The sequence below is a fragment of the Lonchura striata genome, chromosome 10 (genome assembly GCF_050655825.1).
Source record: "Lonchura striata isolate lonStrDom1 chromosome 10, ASM5065582v1, whole genome shotgun sequence".
NCBI classification, from domain to species: Eukaryota; Metazoa; Chordata; class Aves; order Passeriformes; family Estrildidae; genus Lonchura; species Lonchura striata.
The window spans coordinates 7,103,449-7,117,941 of NC_140712.1; the positions used below are offsets into that span (position 1 = coordinate 7,103,449).

The 14,493-nt window shown below is 50.9% G+C and overlaps 1 long non-coding RNA gene across 1 annotated transcript in view; it reads right to left on the reverse strand.

The window, feature by feature from the left end:
• The window catches only part of LOC110483939 (uncharacterized), a 98,349-nt gene that overhangs the window by 34,147 nt on the left and 49,709 nt on the right, over positions 1-14,493 (reverse strand). Inside the window, exon 5 of the long non-coding RNA XR_014957581.1 lies at positions 66-115. This is a non-coding gene — a long non-coding RNA (uncharacterized LOC110483939). The remainder of the gene's footprint in view (positions 1-65; positions 116-14,493) is intronic.

Sequence of the window (14,493 nt, forward strand, 5' to 3'; positions counted from 1 at the left end):
TATACTATGTAGCCTGATAGTTATTTCATTAGCATAAGTGATCAAATTAGTCTGACATGATTTACCTGCAATATATCCATGCTGACTCATTCCTATTACAGTAAATGTATTGGTCCTAAAAAAAAAAAAAAAAAAAAAATTGAGCTGCAGACTAACTGTAAATGAACATTTTAGAAGGACATTCCTCTGGAATCTCTACCTCCTGCTATTATTTCTGTTGGGATGGAGCACAGCCGTTGTGGGGTTGTTTTGGGAACAGGCTGAACTAAAAGCGACCCAGAGGGTACAGGAACAAGCGGAGGCATGAAAGAACTGTCACTGCAGAGAGGGCAGCCACAGTCACAGGTTCCTGACTCCTTTCAGAGACAGACACAGCATGAGGAATTAAGCCTAGCACAAGACACTCAAAGTGGGATTTATCTGATGTGATTTTCTACAGACCCCAACAAAGCACCTTGGGCAAGAGAGAGAGGGGCAGGTCCACCTTGGAGCTTCCAACCACAGACCCACCACTGCCTTCTAATAAAACTACCAAAACACACCTCCCCAAAAATTAAAAAAAAACTACTGCATGGCCAAACTATCTTTTTCTTACAGTTCATTTCCCCACGATGGTGGGCAATAATGTCCTTCCCTAAAGGGTTTACCCACAGCTGAATGCAGCTGCCAGGCCCCAGGGAGCAGCCCCAAGCCTGCAAGGATTGCTGCTGGCACAGGCACTCACTGGGGCCTGGGGTGCAATTCCAGCTCTGTTCCTGTCCTCTTGTGCCACCTTTAGGCACAGCACCTTCCTCCCAGAGCTGGCTTCCCCTCCCACCTCGAGCCTGCCTTGGTTAAACCTGAACTCTTCAGAGGACAGAGGAACTTGGATATCTTCCAGAGTCCTCTGGGCAAAGATGCCTAAATCTGCTTCCAACTCAGTCAAAGCAATCACTTTTCTTTCATTTTGCTGTTGGCTGAACATTCAGTTGAGATTCCTCACACAGGATTTAAAGATGGGAGAGGAGGGTGAGAGACTTTTTATATAGGCAGGTAGTGGCAGGGCAGGGGGCAGTAGTTTTAAACTGCTAGAGGGCAGGGACAGATGGGATATTGGGAAGGAATTGTCCCCTGGGAGGGTGGGCAGGCCCTGGCACAGGGTGCCCACAGCAGCTGTGGCTGTCTCTGGATCCCTGGAAGTGTCCAAGGCCAGGAACAACCTGGAACAACCTGGGATGGTGGAAGGTGTCCCTGCACATGGCAAGGATAGAATGGGATGAGCTGGAAGGTCCTTTCCAAACCAAACCATTCTAGTGTTACATGACTTGGGAGCTTAATCACGTAGCACTGATAAATTAAATTTTGTCTAGGGAAGCATTTTGATATCAAAGGATGCTCCTGAAGGTCTACTCCACATGCAGTTATTGGGTAACCTGTGTTACCACCTGAATCATTAAATTACATTTTCATTTCAACCCTGTTCTCCAAGACAATGAAGCCATGTTCAACATCGTGTTGGGGGCAAAGTCAGTCAAGTAGTTTTTAAATGGTCACAATTGAGAGGTAAAACAAAGGTCCAGTCATTAAAGCATTGGAAAACTGGGACTTTTTCACTACATAATCCTTTGTCAAGCCTCCCCACTCAGTTGTTGGCACAGTAAAATAACATAGCCAAAGATGATATTTTTTTCCTCCTACATAAACTCTCATTTAGTTTCTCAAGTGAAAGAAAAACCTTTTCAAGCTTTTAAGAGTTTAAAGAGAAATAAAGTTAAATGTGACAGTCTCTGAGGCATTTTCAGCCTGCTGTGTTGGATCAAGTGATGAGTTTTGTCCTTGAGGAAGAATAGGCATCAGTTAGGATTCATCCCTGACCAACTAGCAAAATTCAGTGTAATTGAGGCTGGTCCTTAAGCACCGGTGACTTCAAAAGGTTTTAAGCATATATTTAAAATTATGGGAGGCTTTGATAACCTGGGACCTTGGTCAAATCCAAGGATCTCTCTAGGAAAGGGGGAGATACTGTCTCTAAGCACAGAACACACATGGCACTCCATGTAACCCCAGAATTAGCACACAATCTGTGCCCTACCAGGAAATCTGAGTCTCTTCTCCATGGGCACCATCAACATCATGGCAGTGCTGCAGGAACCTTCTCCTTAATTACACGGGATCTCTGGAGCAACTATGCACTGTGTAATTAGTCCCAAAATGAAGTATTTCAGTAACTTGCATTTAACAAAGAGTACTGCCATCCTGATTGCCAGCCAGTGTTCAGCCACCATAAAAAGCTGTTCTTCTTACACAGGAAAACAGATTTTTCCTGCTTCTAAGATGCTGCAGATTGGAGAATTTTTCCAGGCTTTATTTACATCAAGTCCTGTGTCCTTACAGATCTCAGGGTCAGCACTGACAAGGCAGCTTATCAGGCAGAATGATCTATGGAGTGGGTTCCCAGCTGGATTAAGCACTGCAGTGAATGGAGGAAATCAACCCAAAAAATAACAGGGAAAATGACAGCCTTTCTGCTGTTTGACAGAGATCTTGCTTTTCCCTTTTTTCCCTTGTACACGTTCATAATTTTGTAGACAGGTAATTACATGTCTGATATAAAGACCACCCCTCCTAGTTCAGGCTTCAAAGCTGGCAGAATTCAGTTGCAATTTCATCGCAGCAATCACAGATCCAGCAGAAATGCAGCTGGGATGGGGGTGGAAGATCTCACTTCCAGTCGAGGTATTCAAGTGGGAAACGTGGAATCAGCCACAGAGCTGCTGCTCTTGCCTTTACCTCATCCTCCAAGCACAGGGGAGACCTGAAGGAACGCAGAGGTGAGCTCAGTTCTCCCCCAAGACAGGGATGCAGGCCACCCCAGCTCCCACCTGAGCAGTACTGCACCCAGCCTGCTCTCCCGGGAAGGTGAATTAAGTGGGGTGAACCAACATCACCCTAACCTGAGCCTGTTTCCTACAGCCAGCTCAGCATCCCAGCCCTGCCATTCCCATCTCTCCCACCCCAGCTGTGGCAGGGGCAGAGCCAGCTCAGTCTGCCCAGCCTCCCTGCCCAGACATGCTCTTCCTTCCCCATGGAGCCCCATAGCCACATTCCCTTGGACTGAAAAACTCCTGGCAGGCAATGGCTGGCAGCCATGTGGGCCGGTGAGCACATGTTATTTGGGGAGGGCAGGAGTGAGGAACACCTCGGAATTTAGGGCATGGTAGCCCAATCTTCCAGCTTCCCCTGAAGCACTGAGTGGACTCTGCTCAGGAGAGGAGCTGGTGTAGAATTCAGAATCACAGAACTTTCTGAGGTGGGAAGTGACCCACATGGATCATCGAGTCCCACTCTCAAATGAATGGTTCACACAGGGGTCAAACCCACAACCCTGGCATTATCAGCACTGTGCTCTGACCAAGGGAGCTAATCCCCAGAAGAACTACAGGAAATTTTCATAAGAACACTGGCCCAGAGACTCTGGTCTGTTGGCATGAGCTGGTCTGGGACATCAGAACGAGAGCTGCACTGCCAAGGCTGCCAAGATCAGGTGTAAATGAACACATCAAACAAGCAGAGAAAAAAGCAGGAGTGGAGTGAACAAACATTTGCTTTAACAGCAGCTTCCATTCACCTGGATCTTGTCAAAACACTTTTATCTCATAACCAGCATTGCTCAGCATCAGCACCGTGCCATCCTAGTAAGGCAAACAAACCTTCCCACAAGATGTGAAGATAAAGGGGAAGAATAAAAGCAGCTTCACTGGTTTTCTAGTGACAGGATGGCCAATGGAGAAAACTGATATTCCCTGAATAAAACCAAACGCTGGATAGGAAATGAGCCCTGAAATTACCATCAGACATTTCCCTGTCTAACAGACGCTTGTTCTGGAGGTCTTCAGTCATTATTATTTCAGGGTTGTGCCTGGCATCAATACTTTCTGATACACACACATAGAAAAAGCCAGAAATGTATCCCAACTGCTCCTAAGAAGCTCCAGCCCTGGGGATTGTCCCTCTCCAGCCCAGGAGATCTGATCACACCGTTACTATTCTTACCACTTTCCCAGCACCTATGTTGAATATCCCTTGTTGTTAAGTCCCATTCTTGCCCTCCCAGCACAGACCATCCCTCCCTCTTTGCCAGAGCATCATCACCAGGTGCTCTCCTGCCCAAACATGCCCAGTTCCCTCTGTCTGCTCCTGGAACTATGATTGCTCCAACCTGCTGCTCACTTCTGTTGGTGTGTGCACCTCTTGTCTCCCCACTGAGGTAGGGTCTGGTTTACAGATTTTTCAGGTGCGATTTCTATTTTATGAATAAAAGATCTGGTCAATCAGACACATGGGAAAAAAGACACGGGAGCCTTGTCTCTGCTCAAACATGCCCAAAGAGCAAAAGCCTAAAATACGCTGTGGATGAGCAGATAAAGTTGGGAGCATCACAACTGAATTGGGATGTCTGTCACTTTAGCTCTGTCACAGCTGTACCCTGCTGGTGCTATTGAAGCCTCTCAGCTGCCCTTTAGCAGCACGTCCCTTTCTGAAGCTGCCAGGCCTTTGTTCCTCCCCAGAACAGTGTCCTGCTCGTGCACACAGGGGCAGGGCAAGGTTGGACACTGTGCACTGCATTGTACTGTCAGCCTAAATAGAAGCTGATGGGATAATAATTAATTGCAGTCTCCCTGTAATAAAAGACAAGACAAAGCCAGAGATATAAATAAAATCATCAAAGAGACTCACAGAATAGGAGCTGTGTCTGCATTTTGTGGGCAATTTACAAGCCAAAGGAAGGTTGGGAACCCAAGGACTGAAAAGCAATAAAAATCTATGGAGCCCTCACAAAACCGTGACAGCGTCTCGCTGATCTGCCTTGTTACCAGGCAGAGGTATAAATTCCCTCAACACCTCTGTTGTTTAAGGAGCTGGAAAGGGGAACCAGGGCCTGAAGTGGGAGTGACCCTGAGCTGGCTCAGCCCCGCACAGCGGGGAGGTGCCCTGGGAAGAATGGAGGGGACAGAAGGCGCCCAGCTCTGCGGCGGGGGCAGCCGGCTGCCGGCAAAGCACCAGCCTGCAAACGGAGGCTGCCGGGCTGCGGGCAGCCGCAGGGCTTTCACCGAGGCGTTTTTAACTCTCTTTGTGCCACGAGGGCGCCTTTCCTTATGGCCTGCACAAAAACAAACCCTCCCCCGGCCTGCGGCTTGCCGGGGCCAGCTGCCCGTCCCTGCTCCCCGGCTGTCACGCCTCCCAGCCGGGGCAGGACGTGGTGCCGAGGCGCGGCCGCGCTCAAAGCCTCGAGCAGCTGCGGCCTGGCGACACGGGAGGGGGACAGACGGGGATCCTCCCCCTGCCCTCTCCCCGTGGAGCGTGAGAGAGGAAAATGGAGAGAAACGACGGTGGATGTGACGGGAGGGGAGGGCGAGATCCTCTGTGCCGTTTGATGCCTCATTCTCACGAAAGCAGAACAAACACGTACCTCAACACCATCAAAGCTGGTGCCATGACACATCCCTCTGCCCAGCAGCCTGATCCCCAGATCTTTCCACTCAGCCTCAAGGACAGAAGGACTGAAAGAAGATGACCAGGTGCTCTCATAAAAGGGGGAGAGGTACAGCCCTCCCAGACATCTGGGCCAAACGGCTGCTGGTGCAGACCCCTTCTCCTGGGAAACAGGCTATTGTACATTCAGCTCATCTCCATATGGCCCTGAATCCCAGCACAGAGATACACAGGCTTCCCTCCTTCATCCCTAAAGTGGATAGAGAGGCCAGGAATATTGGGAAAGCAAGGAGGCACACCCTCAGCCTCTGTGGTAAAAGCTTCTCTTGCTAAGTGTATGCATAGCAGGGACCAGCTGGAAACAGGGATTGCAAATCCCAGCCCCACATCTGAGATTTGTTTTGTGTTCCTGTTTCCTCTCTCTGGTTTTTTTTTTTAATCCTCCTTTCAGAATCTTCTTCTCTGGCTAAACCAGGCCAAGGTAAAGAAACAACACCTAATTAAAAAGAACTAAAATTGCACAATGTCGCGTGTCTTCCCCCACCCCCAGGCAAACGCGATCCTCTTCCCAAAGAACAAATAAGTCCTCAACTAAACAATGGCTTCCTTAATGGAGTCGGCAAAGTCTTTCTTCCACCCGATCCCTAAACATCAAACAAAGCAACCAGAGAGGAAAGTCACCTCCCTTTCCCTGCTCCTGCCTTGCCAGGACTTTTCATCCCCGCAGGAGCAATGCCAGTGGGAAAGGGGCTCTGCCTTGTGGAGAGGGGATCATCGGAGACCACCCCCTGCCCTGTCCCCCCGCAGCCCAGCCTTGTCAGGAAGGAGAGGAGATATGGCCCCAGCCAGCCCCGGGGCCAGCACGGCTCTGGCCAGCCCAGGAGCTCGGAGTACAACTTTTGCCTTTGCTTCCAAGCAGGGCACATAACCAAAGCTGGGTTGTTTGGATTTAGGAACCAAGTCTTGGATCTAAAAGGAGAAGCCTGTCTGAGCTGAGGGTCAGCCACACCTTACCAGTCTAAACAGCTCTCTCTTGTGAGCCCTTCTCTATGCTCAGAAGTTGGATTGATTATTTTAAAGCCCTTTTTCAACCTGGATGATTTTATGATAGTGTGTTGCTATCCAAGGACCTGGAGGGGTGATGTCCAGAGCAAACTCAGCAGTGCAGCATCCCCAGCTTGGCTCCAGGGAACTCAGAATGGATGAATCAGAAGTCTCCTGTCACCTGGCAGGTATCCTGATAAAGCTCATCCCTGTCTGGGTGCAGAGCTGAAGCTGATGGGTGGTGTGGGGGAAAGAAAGGCAAACTGAGAGTTAATCTGTGTCCTTGACTTCAAGCAAGTTGAGAGCTGCTACAGAGAGTGGGAGAGATCTGGAAAGCACCCAAACGTTTGTGGGGCCTGCCACCAGATTCCTCCTCTAGCTCACAAGCAATCCTTTGGGTAGGGAAAAAAGAAGGAGGCTCCAAGTGCTGCCAAGGGAAGAGCACACTGTGGGTACACGAGCAGGAAAATCAGAACTCAGCTGCAGCTGTGCCAGCTTTGTCACTGCCCACTCCTGAGGACCACCCTTGTGCCATCTGCCAGCCGGGGTGGCCTCTCACTGCTCCCTAATCTGGCTCAGCCAACATGACCTGTCTTTTCCCATACCCTATTCCCTCAGCCAAAGAGCTCTCAAGGCTGAATGCAGTCACCATGCAGCTCAGAACTGGGGAAAAGCATCCAGGGTCTTTGGTGGGTGAGAGCCATCAAAATGTGTGCAGTCTGCCCTCTGTGCAGGAGGATACATGCGTGGTGAGATGAGCCCCGCAGCTCCAACACCAAACATTTCTTAGAGCACTCAGCCAGGAAGACCCTCCTCACCAAGCTGGCTTCTTCTGCCAAGGGCACAGTCCTGGTTGTGCTCCTGACCTGATAATCAACATTATTCCTGATCATCAAATCCAGGGCTCCCCCCTGAACCCCCCCCACTCCACCCTTTCTGCAGCTCCAGTGGGCTGGATGGCCACGAGTGCCTGCTGGGGGGAGTGTCCGGGGCTGCCGGGGTGAGCCAGGGCAGGCACAGCAGAGCCAGCTCCTGCCAGGGGTCGGATCCCGACACCGCCGGACTCGGCACAAGAGGAGCGCTGCCAGCAGGGCCCTTCCCCAGCCCTGTGTGACACTGCCCTGCACAGAACAGACACACGACCAGAGCCACTTCCCCGAGCTGCAGGAGCAGCCCTGACAGCACAGGGGCCGGAACCTTTTGCTAAAATACATGAACTTCAAAAAATCCCTTTCTGGGGACAGAACGGACGCTCATCTCTCACACCTTCAGCTCTAAGATATCCCCTTCCTACCAGCAGGCTTTTTTTTAACCTGCATCCAGGCAACGGGAGCTATGCTCGCTGATGGACACATTGCACAGCCAGCCCGAGGTAATTCCTGCTCACGGGCAGGGGAGGGAGAGCTTGGGAACAGCTCCTGCTCAATCGTCCAGAAGGTGATTAAACACTGCGCTGCTCAGAACCACACTGGCAGCCAGACAGGAAGAGGTCAGAGGTGAGGAGGGAGGATCTCACCATGTGAATATCGAGTATAAAGAGAAGCATCTCCCTCTGATTCCATTCCCAGCCTCTTGTGCAGTGTGAGCAGGAGGAACAGGCTGGAGGAGAGGCTGCCTGTGCTGTGCTGTCACAGCAGCACCCAGAGAGGAGGGGGCTTGGACTCAAGCTTAGAAACTACTCCAGCCTGTGCAAGGAAGAATGGGAAGGGTGCAGGCACCTCCTCTGCCCACCCTCAGCATGGATCCGGGAGTATTGCTCCTTCAGCCTCGGCAGCCTGATCAGGCAGACCTTGGGCCTCCTTCTTTTCCTGTTCCTGCTCCTGCCTGCTGTACAATTTAGGAAGTGTGGCACAGATTCGGCAGGGTGTGAGCACACTCACATGCTGAACCAAACGCAGTTCAGGATTTTTTATCAGGAAGTGATAACACCTGGACTTTGGGGACATATTCAGACTAGGTCAGTGACTAGTAGTAAATATTCTTGTGATAGCATGTGTGAAATGCAAGCAAGAGCTCTTCTGATCTTCTGTCCTCATGCTCCTGGATCCTGGACTCCATGGCACAAGGAACCACATGACTACAGCCATGGGAGGTGGGTGCTCGTGTCCCACGAAGAACACTGCTGTGTCCTCTCCTGCTCTGCACTCCAAGATCCTGCTGTTACAGCCTGCTGGGATTGCTAGAAGGAGGCAGCTGAGTGAGAAATCATGGATTTTAAATAAAAACAGAGGAGTCCTGTGGGATATGGCATAAGGACATGTGGGCTCAGCTTTTCCCAGGGGTTGGACAGGTTCTTGAGCCTTGTGAGAAGGCAATGATTATAATACCAGATGCTCATGGTGCTCCAAGGCACTGTTCCCTGCTCCTCAGACGCTCCCCAGGTGTCTGCACCTGCAGACCCATCAGTGGAAGGCAGAGCAAGAGCAGAGCTCACAGGATGGCCAGGACAATCTAAACGTGTCCTGCTGATGCCATGAGGAAAGAAACACCATACCTTGCAATTTATTTATTATTCTGTGTGCCCCAAGAGCAAAACCAGATACCAGCAGCTCTCCCTGGTGTAGGATTCTTGGAAGAGAGCACTCCATCCAGCTGAGCTCCCACAGACAATTGAGGGCTGGTGTGTTAAAGCAGGTGTGACAAGCAGGTGTGTTAAAACTCTCCCTCTAACAGAATTTTTACAGCCCCTGAGGTGCTGCAGCCTTACATTAATGCTACACGTGACTTTGCAGGCTCTGTCCCTCACTCGCAGCTGCATGATGCTGAGGTGAATCCCAGAGACATTTTCCTGAGCTCACCCTTCCAGGCACATCAGATTCACCTGCCACAGCCATGAAGCAGCTCAGAGACAGCAGCAGCACCCTGAGAGGCTGTTGAGGGCAGGAGAACAGAGCTGCCAAGTCCTGAGGGGACCTGTCAGCTTAAACTTTATCTGCTGGAGATCTGCACTCCCTGAGCTCGCACTTGTGGAGCATTGTGCTCACTGCAGTGCTACAGCAGTTCTCTGTTCTTTACAAGAGTTTTCTTCCTCCACAAAGGTGTTGTTTACAGGCATTTCCTACTCATATGTCCCCCACAGCATGTCTGGGTAGTGCAGAGCTGCTGGGGGCACATGATGGGACTTCCTGACCACAGTCCTGGGAACTGGGCAAGGAGAACAGCCAGGCCCTGAACCCAAGGAGCCTCCCACCCTGGGCTTATCATTCCAAGGCCTGGCTGCTCCATAAACGTGGTGCATGGTGGTGTGACCATGGAGCCACGAGGATCACAGCCGTGTGGAAGGCACCAGACTGCCACGGAGGGCTGTAGGAGCAGAGATATTTGGGAGAAGACTTCAACTTCACTGACTGTAGTGCACTCCAGGGTTTAGGACAAACCCCTTCTCAGGGTTGACAGCCACGGCTGGCTGCTGGCAGAGCATAAGGCACAGCTCCAGCTCAGCAGGGCCGTTTGTTCTTTGACTTCCTCTTCATCTTCATCCCTGGGCTGTTCTGAAGGGAAGTTTGTGTGAGACAGACGTACATGGCACACAATGCCAGCTTCAGAGCAAGCTGCGAGGAAGCAGATTGAGCTCTCTGTGCAAACCAACAGCGAAACCATTCCTTGGTGGCTTCTCTTGTGGGACACTTCAAAGGCACCACACAGCCACAACGCCGCTGTTGCCCTGGGGAAGGACTCTCTGAACACCCTCCGTGAATGAGAAGTAAAAATTAAGCACTTCTATTTGGCACGTGCAGCCCAATAAAGATCCCTGAATGCTCAGCTTCTCATTGAACCTAAGGCAGGCTGTTAATTCGTTATTCACTTCCCAGCCTGGAAGGAAAAGCATGTTATACCCGAGGGCCAGAACTGATGAACAGAGCCATAAATCAAGCAGTTTACAAGACCAGCAATTAGGAAACAAGCCGACAGAAGGGAGAACTCTGTCAGTAATAAAGCAGACACACCACAGGATCTGCTGAGTGCTCAAAGCAACAGGGGATATGCACTCCTTTCCACACTCCATCTCTAATTTTTCCAGTCATTTGCTGCTTTTCCCCTCTCTTTTCTACTTCCTTTTATTTCCTCCTGCCCTCCCTCAGCTTTTCCTCTGTTCTCTCCCTCCTTTCTTCCAAAAAGCTTATTCTCTCAGTGAATGCAGGAACACACCTGCTGAGCAAATGGGTTTGGCAGCTGCTGCCCAGGAGCAGAGGCACATGCTGGGTACCAGCAGCCTCAGGATGATGGATAGGGGCAGTCCACAGGTGCAGGGTGGGATGGGGACAGCTGGGTGCTGCTCTCCAGCCCAAGCACTGCAGAGTGCAGGAGCCCCTGGGGAGGGGACAGGTCCTGGGATGGTGGTGCTGGGGGAGAGTGGCAGTGGCACAGCTGCTCATATAAGCAAGGGATGGGGTGACTCTAAACCACCTCACTTGCTTCTGCCCTACTCATATCCTGGATCCAGCACCAGTCAGATCCGGCTCCCTTGACTTTGATAGCAACTTCCAACAGCCTCCCAATGTCTCCTGCTCTCTTCCTACTTCCCTGTCCTTTGACATTACTCCAAATGATCTCCTGGAGTCGGGTCACTGGGTACCCAAGAAGCTTCAGTGGCTTTAGACCCATTGCTGATCCTGATCCCATGGGCAGGTCTGCACCATGTAGTCCCCATAGAACCCCCCCAGAGAAGGGAGGCAGTGCTGGGGGCTGGCTGAACACTCCTTCCCAGATGCTGCATCCCTGTGGAGCAGCACTCTGGGCAGGGTCAACCCTGAGCAGCTGTTCCTGCACACAGCACAGGCACCCACATGTGAAATCCCAGTGCAGGACATGGGCTTGAACAACCTCTCACATTCCCCCTGCTCCATGCACTGCCACAGCTCCTGAACATCACAAGTTTGGGAAATAACAGCCAGACGTGAGAGATTTTTGGCACCAATCTCCCTAAAACAAGAGGAATATGGCTAATTATGAACTTTCTTTTATCAAGAAAGGAGGGAGACCAGACACTCCTCCAGTCACCCCAAGACCAAACAGACCAAGTTATGCCAAGAATTAAGTGTGTGATATTCCAGCCTGGAGGAACCTTATGTTAACAACGAACATGACTCCAACACTCTCCCAGCTGCCTGCAAGTGGAAAGGCCACAGATTTGTCTGGAAGAGTTGTCCATGAGAGGAGGAAACATCTCCTGTAACCTTGAGGAGAGAGAGATTAATAATCCAGCTCCCCCAGTGCTGGGGATGGGAGGCTCTGATGAGCTATTTGGCAAGTGCTGTAGGAAGAGACTGCAATGCAAAGTTAAATAATTAGGTCACTGCAGAGCACAAGGAAAGAAAGTAGAAATATTCTCTGATTCCAGAGAAGGAGCAAACAGCTGCATTTGTGGAGACAGGCTGCATCAAGGTCCTCAAGGAGCTGGGGAGGGGAATGGGTTTCAAGGTCTTGGGGAAAGCAAATCCCAGACACGAGGCCATGACAACGAAACATACTCAACAGCTGGGACTCCTTGGGATGAGATGGGAAACCCTCTTCCAAGGAAGGTTTTTCCCACTCAGATCTTGGCAAGCCACTGTGAGCATTTCCATTTCACTTATCCAAGGTCTCTCTCAGGCCAGCCAGCCATGGATTTCACTCCCAGAACAGCCGGACAGTTTCTGAACTACCATGACTCACCCTAAATGTGTTTGAGGACAGGGCAGATCCCAACAGAGCTGCGTGGGGCTTGCCTCAGGTATCCCAAGCCATGGTCTTGCCCTGGGATTCCCAGAGCCATGCAGGGACACCCGTGGAGCTGTGCTGCTGTTCATCACCTCTGAGCACAGAGCCCATAAGGAAATCACAGGTGGTCTCCTGCTGCACCATCCCAAGTCTCTCAGCTGTCCATGGTGCACAGGAAGGAAGGACATGAGGAAATAACAACTGAAATGTCACAGAGATTTCCACAGCATCAGGTAGGTTTTGAGTGGCACTTGAAGGGAATTCCAGCCACTTGGCTCTGCCCCACTCCGGGAAGGTCAGAGCTCCACAATGAGCCATATGTTCAGCCTTGGCTTCCCTCACAGTGCCAGGACATGTCTGCAAGGAAGGAAGCCAGAGGGAACGTGGATCACCACCGAGACGGAGCCTCTCCTTGGCTCCCACCCTAATTAACCATCGGAAGGGCCCTGCCGTGCCAATAAAGAGTGTGGGGTAGGTAATTAATTAGTGGCCTGTTGGGATCCCAGCACCTCTCGCCCAAGCCCAGCTCCATGGATTGACACAAAGCAGATTTAATGGAAACGCAGTGGATTTCCCATTGTGGCTTTGAGCTAAATGGAACTGATTTTGGAAGGAACCTCATTTACAGCCCTGTCCCATGACTGATGCTTGGCTCCTCACCCTGCATGTACAGGAGGAGACAGGAAAGGAACCTGCCTGTGGAATGTAGGAATGACACAGAGAGAGCCCCTGAGCTAATTTGTGAACTATTTATGCTCTCCATCCTCCCTGCATAAGAAACCAGCAAGGGCAGAAGGACACCACAATCCTTTCCCACAGTAGGAAGCTGGAGGTGAAAAGTGTCCAGGAGCTGGAACAGGGACAGCAAACCAAAGCTCAGGTGGTTCTTTTCCTCTCCCATGACCATGGGTGACATTGAAGCACCAAGGTGTCAGGCCCAGGGGAAAGAGCAAGGGCAGAAAGACCATCAGGAAATAACATCAGGGCAGCCCAAAATATTTTTAAGAGCTGCTCAGAAGACAAGATGAAGAGCAGCTGCCAGAGGTCAAGGGATGATCTGTCTGGCTTGGCATGGAATAAGACTTTTCTAAGGGTACTGAGGATCTGTCACCATGGATGATACCCACTCTGCCACATCCCATCCAGAGATCCAAACCAGAGCCAGCTGCAGCATCCTGCAGATGCACAGAACATGCACAGCAGTGAGACAAAGACACACTCTTGGGTGTCAGGGCTGTTTGTGGGCCCAACCAGTGACAGAGCTCTAGAGGGCAAAGAGTACAGCAAGAAAGGTCACCCTGTTTAGAACAAGGTGCTCAGAGCCAGACAGCACAGTGGGACAGGCCAGAACAGCCCGGCACACCAGGAGAAAGGAGCCATCCTCTGCCCAAACTTGTAGTTGTCCTCCCTTCCTACCAAGCTCTCTGGCTCATTAACCTTGTTTTGCTTCTCTTCATCTCCTTTATTGCAGCTGGAGCCTTTCCAGCTCCCTCTCCTGGCTTGATGTCCCTGTCCCTTGCAGCCCTGCTTTGGGGGGATGTGTGCCATGCTGCTCTTATCCATCTATCCCCAGGTCACAGCATTGTCCCAACACCAGCGACTTCACACTGGCCTCTCCCTGGTGACATCCACACTGGGAGCTACTGTAACCTCTCCTTTCTCTCTTGTCCAAATAAACTCATCTTGAAAAGATCAAGATTTTTCTTTCCAACAGATACCTTTTTCACTCCTCTCGGTCGGCCCTCATTTTTCCACATAAAGCTGTCAGTTCCATGAAAATGTCAGTGCAAGGCTCGGCAACCATCGAGAAACAGATCAAGTGGAATGAATCATTTGGAAAGCAAAGAACAGAACAGAAAAATCTATGATTCATCCACACCTTGGGTACTGCGGGCACTTGTGGTCCCTTCATCTCAAAAGGGGATAGCAGAACTGAAACAGATTCTGAAAAGAGCACAACAGATGGTGGTAGACACACAGCATAATTAAAAGCACAATTACTGAGGCACAATGAAGTAGGCTCAGACTCGTTAGTGAGCAAGAGAAAAGGCTTGTGGGGAAAAAGTCAGGGTGTGAAGTCATTATTGCTGTGAAGGGGGCTTGGCTCCTCACCTCCTCCCCCAGGCCAAGGGCTCAGGGCTGTGGATTAAGCTTGGAGAAGCCCCCCAGGAGGTGCAGCCCACCCCTCCCACCCCAGACCAGGGAATCCATCCTCTGCATCTGCTCCTGAAGCTGGCACGGAGGCTTTGCTTCAAGTGTCTCAGGAACAGAGGGACA